We start from the raw sequence: 17,757 nt of genomic DNA on the forward strand, positions 1-17,757 counted from the left end.
TCACAACAGGTAATCTTTGAGTATCTACCAGAACAGATGGACAGCTCATTACAGGTTGGCTCTCATTTAGGCTTCCTCTCAACCCCTCAGGGAATCCCCATCAATACTGGATGGTGTTTTTCTCAACTCACAGAGTCACAGTCAGATCCATAAATTATGCAAGTCAAGTTTACTACAAAACACCCACGGTGGGAATGTTTAAAAAAAAAGTCTGTTCACTTCAACCCAAATATTACCAAAAATGCAATGTGAAGCAAAACATCTCTCAGTTTGTCATTTGATATTTGCAGGCGCAGAAGCAAGACTGCAAAGATGACACATACATCTAAGTACATCTGTATCAAATCACTTTAAATTAACTAACACAGAGAATTCTGTCTATGTGAGTATGTGTGACGATTATGTAGTCGCAAGGGAAAATCTAAATTCAGTCTCAATTCAGGGTAAATCCCATTCTGAGCAGTAAACCTTCACCTTTTTACTCCAGCTCTGATTGTGCATTCGCATGGAGGCTTTGCCATTTTATGGGCTATTTCCAAACACTTGGAAGACTGGAAGAGTGCACCTTTTCAACTTCTGGTGTGCACATGCCAAAAAAAAATAATAAATAAATATATAGATATATATATATCTCTAGATAGATATATGTATATAATATATAATAATTATATATATACTGTATAATAATAGAACCATTTACAAATTTTGTGTAGCTACCTTGTCAAATATACTGTTTTTCATGGCTGTGTTAGGTTTAATGAATTGTATCGTCACATTAGCAAGTAAAGACAATCAGTATTGGTATAGGTTGCCACAGACAATTATTTGTTGATGAATCATAAGATTATTTTATTAATTAAACAATAAATAGTTTGGTCACATCAGAAATCAGAAACAAATGTTCATCACAATAGCCTAGAGCACTGGTTCTCAAACTATGGTATGTGACCTACCCATAAAATTATATCAATGAATAATGGAACATGGAGAGCTGGTTCATGCATACCATCCACCATACTGTGAGTGTAACTAACTGTGAGGGAATTAACACTCTGCAGTGAATGACTAAAAAAGGAAGGAGCAGTTTTGGTTTTGCAGTAACCAATATTTTCTCACACAGCGTGACCTTTACAATAACAAGAGCTAAAACATCATCAACATATTCATTCGAATTGAAGGCTGAGAAGTTGTGGGTTTGAAATGAAAAGTTTAAGCTGAAAGAAATTTGGGGAATGTGTCCTTGAGCGAGACTCACTCTGCTTAAGGTGTGTAGCAGACCATGATCTCTGACCACAGTGTGGAGGACACAGGAAAAGGAGAATTTTGTCTATGGAGATTAGTAGAGTACCAGGAATAATAGCAGAGCCAAAGACTGCAGCTCATTCAACCAGCAGTTCGGAGTAGTTGAACACACATTCTTAGAAAATTGTGTTATACTACAAACTGGTGAGGATGACTTCATTAAGAAAAGGTTCACAAGATATATATTTTCCTGTTAGAAATTTTCTGAGGACAGGATCCTGTTGTGGACTGCTATTCCAACCTGTACGAACACTAAAAAGTCTTGACAGGCCACAGATCAGTCTGCACAGTAACCCATGACCCACATAAAAAATATTGGCTTTCTAACAGCTGCTTGCTAACTCTTAGATTGCCCTTTTGAATAGTCCTCAAGGGGTTGAGGGTTATGATGAAGAGAGAAAAAAGGAAAAAAAAACCCACCAGCGCAAATGTTTCTCAAAGCTGCGCGGTTACATAAAGTTACGATTATAAGGAACTACTGGCAATCACTACAGAGAATATTATTATAGGTTTGTCTACTGCTTATTCTATCTGTGAAAAGGTCAGTGTATTCATAAGTGCTACTGTCATAAAAAACTGCCAAAGTGTAATGATTACATAAAAAAATATATCTCAGAATTTTCTAAGTGTATGACAAGCAGAGCACTTTTAATGACAGCTTAAATGTTCAAACTAACACACAACAGACTGCAGAAATATTGAAAACAGCCTGATGAAACAGCCTCATAATTTTTTATTTATTCTTTTTTTTAAATGAATACAACATAAATCAAATAACATGCCTAATGCATAGTAAGTAAGTATGTTTGTCATTATGAAAGGATTACACAGAGGGCACAAGCCTTGAAAAAGACACTGGTGTTAGAGTAAAAATGAGACGAGTGTCATCTTATTTTTGTCCTGAACTACTGCCTTAAATGACCAACACCAGCAAAGACATGTCCAACTATGAGTTGCATTTGCACCTTTACAAAATTTTATTCAACCATACCCAAAGCCATACTCTCTTCAGTTTACTGATCCGTTTTACCAGTGTCCAAATTTGGCCTTAACTTTCTCCTTGTATGATGGCAGATGCAAATTTGATGACAAGAATATTTTGAAGCGTCTCCCAGTATGAGCTAAATTTGAGTTTCGCAAATCTAGTGTTACCGATGGTGTACTTCCCCAAAGCTATTTAAAATGTCAATATGTTGAATGTTAGCATCTCATGATCCTTTTTTACACTAACAACCCTGGTATTTAGCTATTACTTAAATACTCATGCTATTTCCTTTGACTAATACATTATGAAGTAAACAAAGTCATCCAGGTCTTTCCTCTGTTGATGTAAAACTCATGAGTCATGTATCTACACGCATGTAAAGTTCAGTGCAACCACAAGGTAATCATACTGAAAATATCTCTAAAATGTCAATGTCAGTGTTTTTATCTGCTTTTACTCCCATATTCACTCCTGAAACTCAGATTAGGTTTTTAAGCATGGAGTTGGAGTAGTGTTGTAGTGTTTGTTAAATATTGATGAAGTCAGCCCTGACATGAAGCATGGGATGGGAACCCTAGTCTCTGGTGATCAAAACATGTACTTTCACTCACCCATGCACACCAATCGCCTTCACTACAGAACAATGTCACAATACATGTATGGGAACAAAATGTTGCCAGGGAACGTTTTTCCAAAACATATTAGCAATGCAAATGAGTTGGTTGTAATCCGTGGAACACAGGGCTGCACTGCATGTGTGCGAGTATCTAACTGAACAGCCAAACTTTGATGGGAAAAGAAATAACTGAGGAGCACAGAGACTGGCATCCACAAACTTTACCCTCACATTGCACACAATTTGTTTTTCGCTACTGACCAATAAATATTGACTAGCAAGTGGAGCTCCACTGCGATAATTACAATCAGTGATGTATTTGGCTTTGAGCAGAATGGTCTCCTGATAGACAGTATAAACCCACACGAAAAACAAGACCAACAACCAGTTTTCACAGAAACGCCTAAGAAAAAATGATTATAGCAATGCACTGGAGAAATGGCTTTGCTTTAAAGGTCAGATGTATTACACATCGTGAAGTTTTAAAAAAGCAGACAGTAAAAACGTGTTACTTTTGCACTATTTCTACAGTTTTGCGTATGATCCTGTAACCAGCTAAAAACTACATGAATGCAGGGTTTTGTTTTTCAAATAATTAATATAATCACATGTTAAAAGACCGTAACAGTAGAGAAGACACACATTGTATAATTTCAAAGCAGACTGCTGACAAATGAAATCCAAATATTAAATCCTGAAATTTTACTTTTGTGAGATAAGTGCCTTTCAGTTAAAACGTGTCCATGAATATCTGAGCTAAGTTTTAGCTGGACGATAGAGTAAACAAAGTGTTAAGCCTCATTCACATCCCCAACACCTCCCCACGCACAGACCTGCATTATGCTCCAGCCGTCACAGAGGATTTAGACGAGATACAAGTGTGTACACTGTGACCTGATTGGAGCCAGTCAATTTGCTAGTTTATTAAATCCCCGCGGTTGCCTGGCATAATGATTCTTTAGTGAATTTGTGTCGCACAGCCATCCTCTGCCACGAGCAGGGTCAGCGAAGGGCGCAGTCATTCGTTATCAGTATGCACGTCCAACAGTCTGGTCATCAGCTGACATCAGAGACAAATGAGCGATTGTGCACAGCGATTCATTTATTGATGACCTCTTACTTTTTCAAAGCATGGACAGAAATACATGATGTTCAGTGTTCAGTGTGAACCTGAGGGTGGTTGTGAGAAATTTCAACTATACCTCTGACCTGACAGAAATATCATGGTATGGGTGGGACCATGTAATTCAGTGTATTGCTAAAGGACACAAAACAGTACAATATATTGCAGTATGATTTGTGTTTTGATATAATACAGTATATTAGACATGATAACAATTGTGTAGTTCTGCTACATATAAGACAAATGTATTTTCACTCATTACAAGGTCCAGTGTGTTTGACTTATGTAGCTCTATTGACAGAATATGGCAGCAATATATGTAATGTGATATATAAAATAATGTTTCCATTAATGAAAAAAAATCACCTAAAAATGAGAGTCATTGTGTTTTTGCTACTTTAGAATGAGCCTTTTATATCTAGAGATGCCGCAGGTCCTCTTCTACAGAGTCTACCATGTGTTGCCATGTAGGCTAGAACAGACAGACCTAACAGTTTTCTTCAAACTTAACCTTTTTGTGTTTTTCACTACAGTTTCTCCTTCATGCTAAGAAGGAGAGGCTGAAGCAAGAATGGTTGCAAAAAGGGACTTTTTATCCAGACTGCAGTATTATCAAATGTTTCGACTGTTTTTCGTTTTAAAATAGTGGCACACTTCATATTACTTCATGATGTTCAAATATAGCCACGACAAGCAATCACAAACCAACACATTTACTGATAACAGCTGCATAATTAAAGCTATTAAAATAATGACAAACTGCAGATAAGTCACATCTGATGTTTTCATAGGACTGAAGACAGCTAATTAGGTTAATTCGACTTGCTGACATTTTGACTTAAATCATATAAAATACAAAGATAGAAATACTTTGAGTATATTACCACTAGTCCTTCAATAAACATTTACATTACTACAGTAAATCCTTCATTGATTAACTATAACTTTGTATGATCAGGCTCTGTAATAACAAAAACAACTGATCTTTGGGTGCGTATAACAGCTTAAGATGTAAAGAAAATTACTCTGAATTGTCTCATTTCAAGAACGCGCATAGAAAAGCTGCCCTGCGCACCTTAAACATTAACCTTTAGTCAGTGTGTGTAGGTGTCCTGACATATGTGATGCAGCGTGTATCATCTGAAGGGCATCATCCTCCGATGCATGCATAATGAGGTGAACAATGCACAAAAGGATAACAGACCTACTTGGACATGGCTGACATGATCAGATTGTCACTGCAGATGGATCAGAGCCTCACTATCACAGAAAAAGACCACAATGGAAACTATCTACCGTCAATGTGAAGCAAGAGCTGTCTTTGTAAATCTATTCAAGCTGCCTTCTGACATCTCTGCTGCTCATCTGAATCTGAACGTTCACAACCACTTAAGCAGTATGTTCCAATGTTTTGAAGCAGATTCGCTCTTGGACATGCGTTTCTTTTTAACAAACTGTACTGCATTTCCTATTTCTGGCATGCTTATTTTCTTCTTTTTTTGAACTAAGAATATTCGTCTGGTACACATCTGATGTTTTCCATTACAGCAGCTCAGAGTCCTGAGGGAGAGAGCAGAGTGTGGTAAACAACAGTCAGAGGCTCAAAGCTCACTCACTGCACTGAGTTAAGCTGGCCCACAAGGCCCATGAACGAGAACAAGGGGATGCAAATCTGAATAAACTACTACTAAAACAATGCTAAAACTTTACATGGCACATAAACAATGTCACATTCCTTTACACCAGCTGACACTTTGCTTAGTTTAGTTCTTTGAAAGTCTCAGCAGACGCTGAGCAGGTACATAGGGTTGTGTGGAGAGCTGCTGATACTGGGATACAGAAGGAAAACAGTAGCAGCAGCCGATTAAGTGTATTTTTAGCCAACATGTTGTCATGCAAACAAAAAGTTTAATGTATTCATAGCTAAAGATCCAATGTCATTCAACCTGCCATCACATGGGGTTTTCTCCCACAATGACTGAATTAAACTGTGACCATTAGCAGTGTCTCAGGAACAGCAAGCTCCTGAATGTCACCAATTTGCTGATAATAAATTATTTGTGACATATTTATGGAGAAAGCAATCCAGTGACCCGAAGGATGATTCCTTTTTCAGCCAGCTTGAATAGTTGTTATGCACAACCATGTAGATTTCAGTTTAGACTTGCAATAAGGAAACAAGCAGTGGTTTAGTTTTGCCTGGAGACACTTCAACAAACCTGTAACCTGTAAATCAGGTATCAAGTATTTTGTAAGATAACATGGCTATAATTTAGGTCATTTAAAAACATTTTTATAATAAATAAATTTAAATAATAATATAATAAATAAATAATTTTATAATTTAGGGCTCTTGTTCAAATTGGTTTCGGTCTTTAATTTATTTAAAAATGAATAATAATGTTTTGTCTGGCTCTGTGTAGTTATCCTTGAGCTATCAGTTCAATGTTGTGCCCAAACACAACTACAATGCCAAGTAAGTGCACTTCAATTAAGCTCAACATTTCACTTCAATGTTTTAACTCTGAGAGGCTACATGATGGTTTACTCAAAATTTGCAGCTACCACCACATTTAAAACTGTACAGCTCCATTGTCTAGTGGGAAGTTTGCACAGCTTAAGGTTATTCCATCTGCACACGTGTAAATGTGCATTATTATCACCAGCAACTTCACCAGAAGTATTTTTGGCAAAGATCAGTTGGGTATAAACGGTTGCAATTTCACCAGAATGTTTCACTGTATGGTGAAAATGAGTGCCAGAAGCCTTTCTGGCACTTATTTTCAGCTACTTGTTTAGTTATCTTCACCTTTCTGCATGTCAAGTCAAAGACTCATTTCTACCCAGGTCTACCCCAAGGTGTAGATCTGCTGAAAGACCTGTCTCCATCAACAACGTTATGGATGTGTTGTGTTATCACCTGCTGAAATACACTTTCTCCCCTTCCCCTACCGTATGCTAATTGCCACACTGTGACAACACTTTTACTCCTGGTGGCATAAACAACTCGTGAACATTTTATGAGACGCTATTTGAGGAATAAGAGCTTTTTCAACCCCTTAGAGCCGAATAACCCCCTACATTTAAAACATTGATGACTTCCCTTCCACCTCAATGAGTCTGTTCCATAGTCCTTCCTCTGAAATGCAAAACACAGGTTTTAGAAATAAGTAATAAGAAAGAATTCATCGTGCAAGACCCTCCCTGCATTGGCTTTCCTTTACAGACCTGAAAGCTCTGTCCAGTAATTATGCTGTCAATGGCATGGCCCTTTTCTTTCTTCTGCCATTTTTGTTTTGTTTAACAAATCCAGTTTTAGCCATACGTGAACCAAGGACAAATTCTTGGTATCAGTGATAAAGGTGGGAAGATCTATTTCTTTTTAATGAAAGCTGAGCTTTGCAACCTGCTGATCTAAAACCCTGTCAGCCTTACTCTGCATTTCCGCCTTCTAACTGTAAAAAAAATGGAGCACTCATGGTGAAGAGACGACATTTGCATTTATAGTTTAGACACTTTTACTTCTCATACAAGATGACTAGACAGTGAAATGCAGTTTCCTCATTAACAATAAAAGTGGCCAGCTGGGGTGTTGTTTAGCTCAGTTGATAGAGCAACCGCCCCATGTACAAATGGTCAGTCCTTGCCACAGTGGACGAGGGTTCGAATCTGACCTGTGGCCCTTTGCTGCATGTCATTCCCCATCTTTCTCCCCACATTCCTGTCACTCTTCAGCTGTCTCATTACAATAAAATCTTGAAAAAAGCCCCAAAAATATCTTTAAAAAATAGATAAATAAATAAAAAATAAAAGAGGCCAGCATGAAAAGATCAAGGGTCAAATGTGCTGACAGGAGAAGCAGCACGAAAATACTTTGTGCCTCACATGATCATGGAAAGGTGTTAGATAAAGAAATACAGCATGGGGGGTGTGTGTGTATTACGTTCTTAAACAAGACAGGAACATTTTCAGGGCAGATATGGGAGAGAGGGCTGTTTACTACTGAACATCCATCTTGCAGCTCTCAACAAACGCAGCTGATAGCATATAATAGACTGTGCTGGAAATCTATCAGAACAACCAAATCAAGCCCCGTCCCATATATTCCTAAAATGCTGTCTGACACATTCATGAGAAACCACTTCAAAGAAGAGTTCAAAGAACATAGAGTAAATACAAGTATATGAATAAACTGCATGAGGAATATTCTCCAGCATGTTCATGACGATATTAATAACCACACCATGGCTGTCCTCTACAGTGACTATTAAAAATATCCCCTCCTCTCTCTGGACTTTTTTATATTTTACGATTTTCTAACTTTACACAGCAGATTAATTAGGTGCCTTTGACACCCATCCATGAGGAAAATGAATGAAAATATCACATCTTTGTTTTCCCCACAAGGTTTATTGTTATTTATGTAAACACTTTGTTCTAGGACATAAATTACACCCATTAATCTCTCAAGTGTGATTTCTGATGTGGTAATGTTATTCTTCTATTTATGCTGATTGAATGTGTGGTCAAAATATTCTTGAAATATTGAACTGTGGAGATTATCCTGCTGAGAAAGGAGTGTGCATATATAGTGTTAGATATTTTTGACTCTTTTAGCAAAGGCTAATGTTACTGTTAAATAATTCAGGAAATGTTATTTGGTTTGTAAATTGACACTGTCCTTCACTTTTACAGGTTCATATGAGCAGTGAAGAGACAGCAGAAAATATCAGTTATGGCTAATTGAAGACATTTTCTTAAGTAACTTAACCAAAGGCAACAAATGAAGCTTTTGGCTGTTGTCCGGTGAAAGTGTTCTCTGAGAGGCAGTGTCTATACTCAGCAAGACAACATGATTAGCCTTCTCTGGCGAAATGATCTGCTGATAGCCTAACAGTAATCTTGGAGCTGCAATCTCCCAGTTAAACTGTCATCAATATTTTAAGCTTATCTTAATAGTTTTACACTGTGATCTTCAGTATCTGGAACATGCTCTACAGTATAAAGTGTGTGGGAAGCAAATAGGTGTAATTTCAAAGTGTCATATACATTTAATCACCATTCATCATCTTATGCAGCTCACCCCTTTTCAGATTGCATCTACAGATTGTGAAGATTATTAGGCTGCCAGGCATCATTGCCTTCTCAGCCAACAAAATGTGATTACAGGTGCTAATTCAATATTTGTGTGTTATTTATAACTTTAGGTAGTTTGTTAAAAATGAAACCTAATTACATTCGATGAGGGAACAAAAGCATTCAAATGCAATAAGATAATTCAATGGTGAATTTGGGTTTAACCAACCCTGGCACTTATTATTTATATGTCCTTTTTAAAGCTAAGGATAAATGCCAGTAAAGTACAATTTACATGTTTGATTCAATAAATATATACATCCACTTGCTCAGGTACATGTTTTCTTACTTTTATAGTGGAAAAGAGAAAATGTGGCTGAGACATCAGCTAATGGAATAAAATCTAGACTGCATATCCATCACTCTAAAAAGCACCTGCTTTGTATTGAGTTATTATACTTTTTCCTTTCAGGATTTTCCATATACCATTATAAAGACAGTGAACATATATAAGTATCAGCAGATGCTACAATATTTACATGTATTAAATTTTTGTAATATTTACGTAGAGGGTACACTTGCGCAATGTAAAATGCAGCTACATGAGGTATTTTAGTCATTATCAAAAAAACTACAAAACTACAAAAATTAATTCATCTGCAGTAACAAGACTAAAAGCAATGTGTTACTTCCACCCTCTTACAGTATGTATGTGTGTGTGCTGGTCTCTGGCTGAGTGCATGTGCTATGCTATGAGAGTGAGTATGAGAGCACCTGGCAGCCACATGGCAACTTTCCGTCCCATTTCATTCCCTCATCTAATGACTGAACGTGGGCCTGGCTCCTCTCTCATTCTGTCCACATCAGGATGCAGCACTGAGAGCATTTTTACCCACAATCCCATTTATCAGAGATTGCAGACTAATTGTAAGTACCCCATGCTAGTCGCATTACTACTTCACATGATAGTGAGCTGTTGGGTTGGAAAACAGCAAAAAATGGTGGGTGGGATTCCTCTTTGATGTAAGATGTGTGTTGCTATTATTTCCTTTGGGTTGGTTTGAAGGATTAGAGAAATTTTGTCATTTGGTTTTTGGCTAAAATAAATGCAGGTCAAAAATGGGGGCAGATGGTGACAGATGATCAACTGGTCTTTTTCCACAGAGGAAGTGTAAGTTTAAGTTTAGTAGAATACTAGATACACTGAAAATATGTGTTTGAGCTTGACTTTTTTTGTTTACACAATTAATTTGAAAAAAAAAAGAAAGAAAGACAGGAAGTCAAAAATACACCACCATTTTCACAACTTTGAACTTGCCTAACATCACAGGACTGCTAGTCCTAACTTATTGATTATTTACTTGGCTCCTAACTAATTGACAACATGTCAAGCAGCACAAATCACTACATCAGCCCCCAGCCTGAGCCTAAAAAAAAAAAAAAGAAAAGCTGATTGGGTAGAGTTTATTTCTGATGGTGATGAGTGTCCATATTTCACAAACTTGCTTTCTTAACAAAGGCAAATATGGTGTGTCAATGGTTCAAGGTCATAGATGGAAATACCAGCTGTCCATGATCCAACTCCAATCCTGAATTCTCCAAGTGTTGCCAGGTTTTTTATTGTTTAAATGAATGAAACTTTAAGGATCATTTGAAGCCAACTAAATAATGAGAGCAATGGCTTTAATGCCAATAATTGTATTTTTATGTGGCTTTTTCTGCTTTTTACTGCGTTAGCTTTGTTGATACGCTGCAAGAATTGCTCAAACTGCAAGAATTCATTTGGTTGGTAACATTGTGCTGAACACCCAGCAGCTACCAGGTAGAGTGCACTGTTGCCATTGTTTTCCACAATCAACTAAACAATTAGTTGAATAGTAGGTAGAATTACAGTTGACCAAAATTTTGACTATGACTACAGTCCTAGGGTTGTCCTTGCCTGGAACACATACATTTTATAGTTAGGTATTACACTATGTTATAGAATAGTGTTATACGAAAGAGCATCTAAGATTTCAGCTCAAAAAAAAGAACAGAAGAAAAAAAATTGCAGTTTTATTTTTTTTTTACCCCAAACTGCAGCAGTGAGCTAAACCCCTGTTGAGAACAAGACCATACAAGAAAAGACAAGAGTCTACCGTCAGACAAATTGACTTTTTATATCTCTCTACATGCAAACAGTGATACTAATAGTGCAACAAAAAAGAGCTTTGAAGGATAATCAGGAATCTGAGTGTGTTATGGACATTAAGACCTTGGCTGTTTTCACTTGTGGTCTATTCATGCTTCCTAAACTTACCCCAAATGCTGCAAATTACGACATTGGGCTGCTGTCACTGCTATGAAGTGATTAATGTCAAGTTCTTGTAGGATGTTTGATAAAGACTTCTGAGAAAAAACCTCTTTATTCTTGTACTGGAAGCTGCAAAACTTTCAGCATAACTTTTGGACATATAGCTGAATAAAATATAACAGTTCTCTGTGAAGAGAATAAATGGATCCCTTCTGGAGTTATTTCATGTTTGGACACCGATACAGTGCTGCCATTTAAATGAAAGGAACATTGAAGGTAATCTTGGTTGAGAGCAGAAACTGTCCTTCAAGATAATGTTCCTTCCTATGATCACTGTGTTGACCTTCAGATGGGTAAAAAAAGTACTTCTATTGCCGAGCCTTCGTCATTATCCACTGTAAGTACCACGGGTTCACGCAAATCACTTAGAATTATTGATGAATCTCAATTAGATTCGTCTCACTCCATTTAATTCTACATATTCACGATATGGTTTGCCAAAAATTATGGGTATCAACATCCTGGGAGTCATTTATACGCCGAAGATGAGTGTTGATGGTAATATTGTTGATCTTGCTAAGTGTGCAGCACGTTATGCTTCCTTTGGCAGTTCTGATAATCGCCTTGACACCTATCACTCTCCCTTCACCCTTGCATAAGTTATTATTTTTAAATAAGCAGTTGATCATTCTTTGCGAGTTCATTAAGCAATTCAAAGACCTAAAAAAACACATTGCAAGCTATGTCAGTTCACTAAAGTATGGCTCATTAACATATTTGTACATCTTGGACAGTTAATCAAACAATGTTTAGCTGCATTAGTAACTCCCTCAAAGCCAGGGGTCAGACAACTACTATTTGAAGTGAAGAGTGAATTTGCTACAACTGTGTGAAGCTCATTTGGTTTTAATTTTCAGTGAAGCAGTTCCAGATTACTTAAACCGATGCACCCTTCTGTTGCTGAGAAAGATTTATTTAATTATTTAAACCAAAGAGCAAAGACAGTCAAACAGCTAACATGCTGTTAAAAATGCATATCCAGGGGTGAGAGCAGCAGAGACATCTAATTTAATAGCCATTTAAAGAAACAATTCAAACAATGATTTCTCACAGATAGTAGCTCATTAAAAGTCTAGTGCTCAGGCAGAAAACGTTTGAGCAGATCAAATGGCTCACAAGATTCAGTGTCCTGCTGGTTTACATTCTAGCCATCTAATTAGGAGGCGGCTTACACCTGGCACACCAGGTGAGTGAAGTTAACGAGCGGGTAAACTACTATGGCTTCATCACACCATTTCAAAATAAATAAATAAAGCTAATTTAGGATACACACAGGTAACTCTAGGGAAACATTTTTTTTTACTTTTCATTAGTATTATGTAGCCTGGAATTGGGACAGTTAATTTAGCTAATAGTTATAATAGTTTGTCTTTGGGGAAAACCACAGGTGTACCTAATAACATTATTAACTATTTTGTTAAAAAAAAAAACAGTAGGCTAAACCACTGAACCAGTTTGCAATGCCAAAAAAATAATAATTCAATGGAAACATTAAGGTTATTAGCCACAGCTGTTTGACCAGTCAAAATATCCACTATGAGAAAGGTTTAAGGTACTACCAGCACCAACAAGGTCAGCCTATTTAGGCTTTTTATAATGCAAATAAATCTATTTTAATAAAAACTGGAAGCTTTCAGACCCAACACTTTCTAAATATATGTTTCAGATTTTTTCTGAGGTCTAAAGGGTACTAAAGTCTAGTAGTGTCAGACAGGTGAAGGCTGTGGTTTTATACCAGTTCTGACCACTATTGCTGTCCCTTAAACATTTAGTATTTTTTAGTTTAGGCCGTGAATGCATTTCGAAAATCACCTTCAGATGCCGTGACAGTAGTGAAGGGAATAATACAGACGTTATTATATATTTCACTGCAGTTAACAATGACAATGCTCATTATCCATAAGAGAAACACAAAGGAGACAGTGTAAATTTATCAAACAGGTGTCGAAGAAGCAGCACACCAACTTGCAGAAATGCTCATATTGAAAGCTTCATGCTCAGTGGATGATAATCTTAAGAGGGGATGTGGAGAATGGTGGTTGGACAACTGAATGTAATGTCATGTTAAACTTTGAGTGGGCGTATTTTTGGCATTGCTGTCACGTCATATTTCCATCAAAAGATGTATAAACAATGATTTGGACTGTCACCCACAAAAAACAGATATGAACAGCAATCTAAGACTGATCATGAAGACCTGCAGTGCAGACATAACCTTATGCACTTTGAAGTGTGGCGTGACCATGAAAGGTATAGTCGGCTCTCTCCCATGAGGAGGTGACAGAGTTGCACCATACAGTATTTAGGCCAGACACAACTGTCCTTTTAAGGCTTAGTGGGTCAAGGAGCATAAGTGGCCTGTATAGCTAACCAGAAATCCCTGTGGGAATTCAAAAGGAAAATCCTATAGGCCTTAACTCGGCAACTCATCTAAGGCTGTCAGTGGTCTTTGTAAGCAGATGGTGCAGTGCAGTCCCACAGCCTCTTTAAAAGCTACTTTTTTCCTTGCCCAGAAAAAGAGTGCACACTCTATGAAACTACAGTAACTTAATTAAGACCTACAGTATGAAAGCTATTACAAATTCAGTTGTGGCAAAACAGTGAAAGGTTAGATGGAACAACAGGGAGTCTTCCAATAATTCTGTCTGAGAAAATGCAGCATTCACCGCTCCTCTGTACAGCTGTGACGAGTTATTAAAAGTGTAACCCAAGCCCAGGGGGTGGTGTGTAATTTTAGAATTAATATACAATTTAGAGCTATGGTGTTTGCAGCCTCTGAATTATTCAAATGTACTGATATGGGCTTGGGTCTGGTAGGGGTAAGGCAGCTCCTATGCATACAAATTAACATATTATGTCAGTATATGAAAGCACGGGAGACAACATAGATTAGAGAAACATAAACATTGGTGCCAGGCAACAAAACAAGATGTTTGCTTTTGTGCAAAGTTCAACCTGAAAGGCTGTACCATACTAATGGGAATAGTCTAAGCGGCCGATTGTTATTTAAGACCGATATTACCTTGTGTCTATGGGGAAATCAGTCTTCACTGGCTATATTTCAATGCATTAAGACATCTGCACTTCACATGGTTACTCAATCATTTCCCCAATATTAAATGTCCGGCTCACCAAGACTTATAAGTAAATTCAAAATGGCAACGAAAGCATAGCAAATAACACACTGATAACAAGCCATAAGTAGTAGTATGGATTGATTGTTCATTAAAGTCTGATGATATGGAAAGCTTCATAGTTACGTGTTATTTAAATATGTAACTTATTTGACTGTTAAAACAGTTAAAACAGTCAAATAAGGGGGACTAGTCACAGATACTGATTGGCATTTACAGTAGCCAAGAGCACTGACTGTGTGTTACCGTGCTATCATCAATTCTCAACATTTACATTTCAGTGAACAATGTCGGACCAGGGACTGCACATAACCTCCGAAACCAAGGTGGATTTATTGTAAAGTTACCATCCCAGTTCGAGTTGGCTTGGTTAGGTGCACGACTGAGCTAACGTCAGCAACAGTTCCACCAGGAAAATCTGTAAATCACTTCGGTAGTGTAGTGTTATTCCCTGTTGGTCTGAAAGGCTCAAACTCTGAACACTGCTGAACCCGCGTCTGCTGTGTGCTAACAGCAATTCAGATAGCAGTGGTAATTTCTGGTTAGCTAATTTAGCATGTGGTTAGGCTTAAAGCTATCTATCAATCAGGAAACTCTAACTCACAGAGTTGAAGCTGACTGAAGCTGGACATCAGAGGGCAAAGCAGCTAATATATTCTGTATAATGTATGATTCCCTTTCACCAAGAATCAGTGAATAAAGTTATAAAGTTGTGCTTTGTACAGTAATCAGTGAGGCCTGACCATAGGTGTATGTAGCAGCCACTCGAATCACTCCCAGACTATAAAACAGGAATCCTAAAAACCTGTTTAAGTGGGCAATCACACCAAGATGCACCACTAGAAATGTGTCACCAGTAAAACCATTGTTTTCCTATGGAAACACCTGGTGTGTGCTCCTGTTTCGTGCAGCATGGTGTTTTTCAGTAGCAGCAGTTGCACTGCTCTTTATTGTCACACTTTGTCCAGGTAACCAATCAAATCGAGCAAGAGGTGGGCTTTACTTGTTCCTTCTTGTTTTGAGGCAGGTGTCAGAAACAGTGGGATAAATGCAGACTATATTACATACCGTTTCCCTTCTTTCAGTAAGTCGTGAACCCAAAATGTTTGCTTTTTATGGGCTTTTCACCCTCCTCATCGATCACCAAGTAAAGTAAATGATACTCCTTTTAAAGTTGCAATTGAAACCAACAATACAGCATTGATGATGGAGCACCTAGTGTCACATTTGTGTAGCTGTTTCACTACACTGTTGTTAGTATGCACTCAAAATGTCATTGACCAACAAGCTACAGTAACGTGAACACAAATGCATTATTTATTGAAGTGATGAAATTATACTGCTTTGGCAGGGTCCACTGGATGCGTGTGACCCAACAAACCTGATGAACATCTGTCGAGAGCAGATTATAAGGAGCGTCTCCTGATATGGGCAATGTGCCATTTTTAGTGTTTCACAACCCACTAACAGTCCTCATCAAAGTACTCCTTCATGAAATAACATTTTGAATTTTAAATTATAAATTTATATTACTTTCCATGATGTTTTAGATGAGAATAATATACTATTTTTTAGTTTAAGTCTCAAAATTCAGTGAATACTGTTATGGCATTTTCTATCCTTAGGTTACACAGGGTCACATGTGAGCCTTGAGGTCCTCAGCAGTATTAGTTGTTTGGCTTTGCTTGAGAACAGTAGGTGCCAGTCTATCTCAACACTGTGGTGGCCAGGGTTGAAGAGACCTAATGTTGTCTTCCTAGACACAATAGATAGCTTGCTGTTGATGCTCCATTAACATAAACAGACAGTGTCTCCAGACTAGAATATGCTGACGGTGACACTAACATGGGTAAAGACATTCTCTTTGGATAATTCTGGGCATGTACAGTAGTATTTGTGGTGTTATCTTTGGGTTTAAAGTCGATCCACCAGCATGAGTTGGGCAGAATGTGAGACCGACTCAGGCACTTCTGATGTACTTTGAGAGTGTCTCTATTTCTCCTTAGCCAAGCTTCAATAAATAATACAGCATAAGACATCAGAGGCTCCTGAACACTTTCTTCCCTCCTGACCTCACCATTGACCTTTGACTTCACCAATTTCTCCACAACAAATACTTAAAGAATGTGTACCTACTTTAATTACAAGAAACCTAGACAATGCTTGTCTTGTCTTGTCTTGAATTCTACACAAGCCCCTGCAACCTCATACAAGCAGAACATAAACAAATTTGTCATTTGTTGAAAGAACAGATGTAAACACCAGCCATAATGTTAGAGTCCCTCGTTTGCACGCCATACTCACACAAGTCATCCATTTTTTGCTGGCGCTGACACTTTTTATATGTAATGAGGGAGGTAAGATTATCTCAAAAAGTTCCATCAGGTATTTTCATATGGCTAAATCAGTCTATTTATTCCATAAAATTGCATTTCACCAGCAGCCCAAGGTCTTCCTGCAGCCTGCATAACAAGCTCAGTTTGTGTGGCACACGCTGGTTCTGACTCCAATTACAGAGCATCCTGGAAAACGGCTGGCATTTTTCTGTCTTTGTCTCCCGTGTTGACATTCAGTTAAAGTTTATAGGGTGGTGCATTCACTCGATCTATAATTATTTTTTTGTTTTCTCATCCATATTAAATGCAGGAATATGACATCAATGTTCCAAACTGCATATCCTATTCATTGCTGCAACACACATTAGGTGAAGAATTGGGTGTGGGTACTCACTGGACAGGTCGCCAAGGAATATTGCAGTTGCAGGCAATTGAGAACATTCAAGTGCTTACTGTATGTGAAAACACAGTACAAGACCAAGGCAAGAGAGGGACCACTCACAAAGCTACAGAAAAACAGAACTGATTTTGAGGAACCAAACTCTAATGAATGTATTCTGCAGGAGTGAATAAAACACACAATGAATCACAACCTATTCTCTACTGGGGAGAATAGGTTGGGACCTATGTCTAAATATTAACTGGATCAATGCACTCTGTTCAGCTGCTCCTGTGTCTCCTCTCATTTGGTTTGTTGGATGTCCATTCAAAATGTAGGTGGTGACGTGGCTTGTAAAATTGGAGTTTTAATGCTAAATTGACCTCAGTTGCGTAATAATGAGAAGCCTCCGATGTACGGGGTGATGCTTGAATTATTTATGATTTCCTCTAC

At 37.7% G+C, this 17,757-nt stretch overlaps 1 protein-coding gene across 4 annotated transcripts in view; it reads right to left on the reverse strand.

The window, feature by feature from the left end:
* fstl5 (follistatin-like 5) overlaps nucleotides 1-17,757 on the reverse strand; it is a 163,141-nt gene that overhangs the window by 107,432 nt on the left and 37,952 nt on the right. The window lies entirely within an intron of this gene.

The sequence above is a fragment of the Larimichthys crocea genome, chromosome VII (assembly GCF_000972845.2).
Source record: "Larimichthys crocea isolate SSNF chromosome VII, L_crocea_2.0, whole genome shotgun sequence".
Lineage (NCBI taxonomy): Eukaryota > Metazoa > Chordata > Actinopteri > Sciaenidae > Larimichthys > Larimichthys crocea.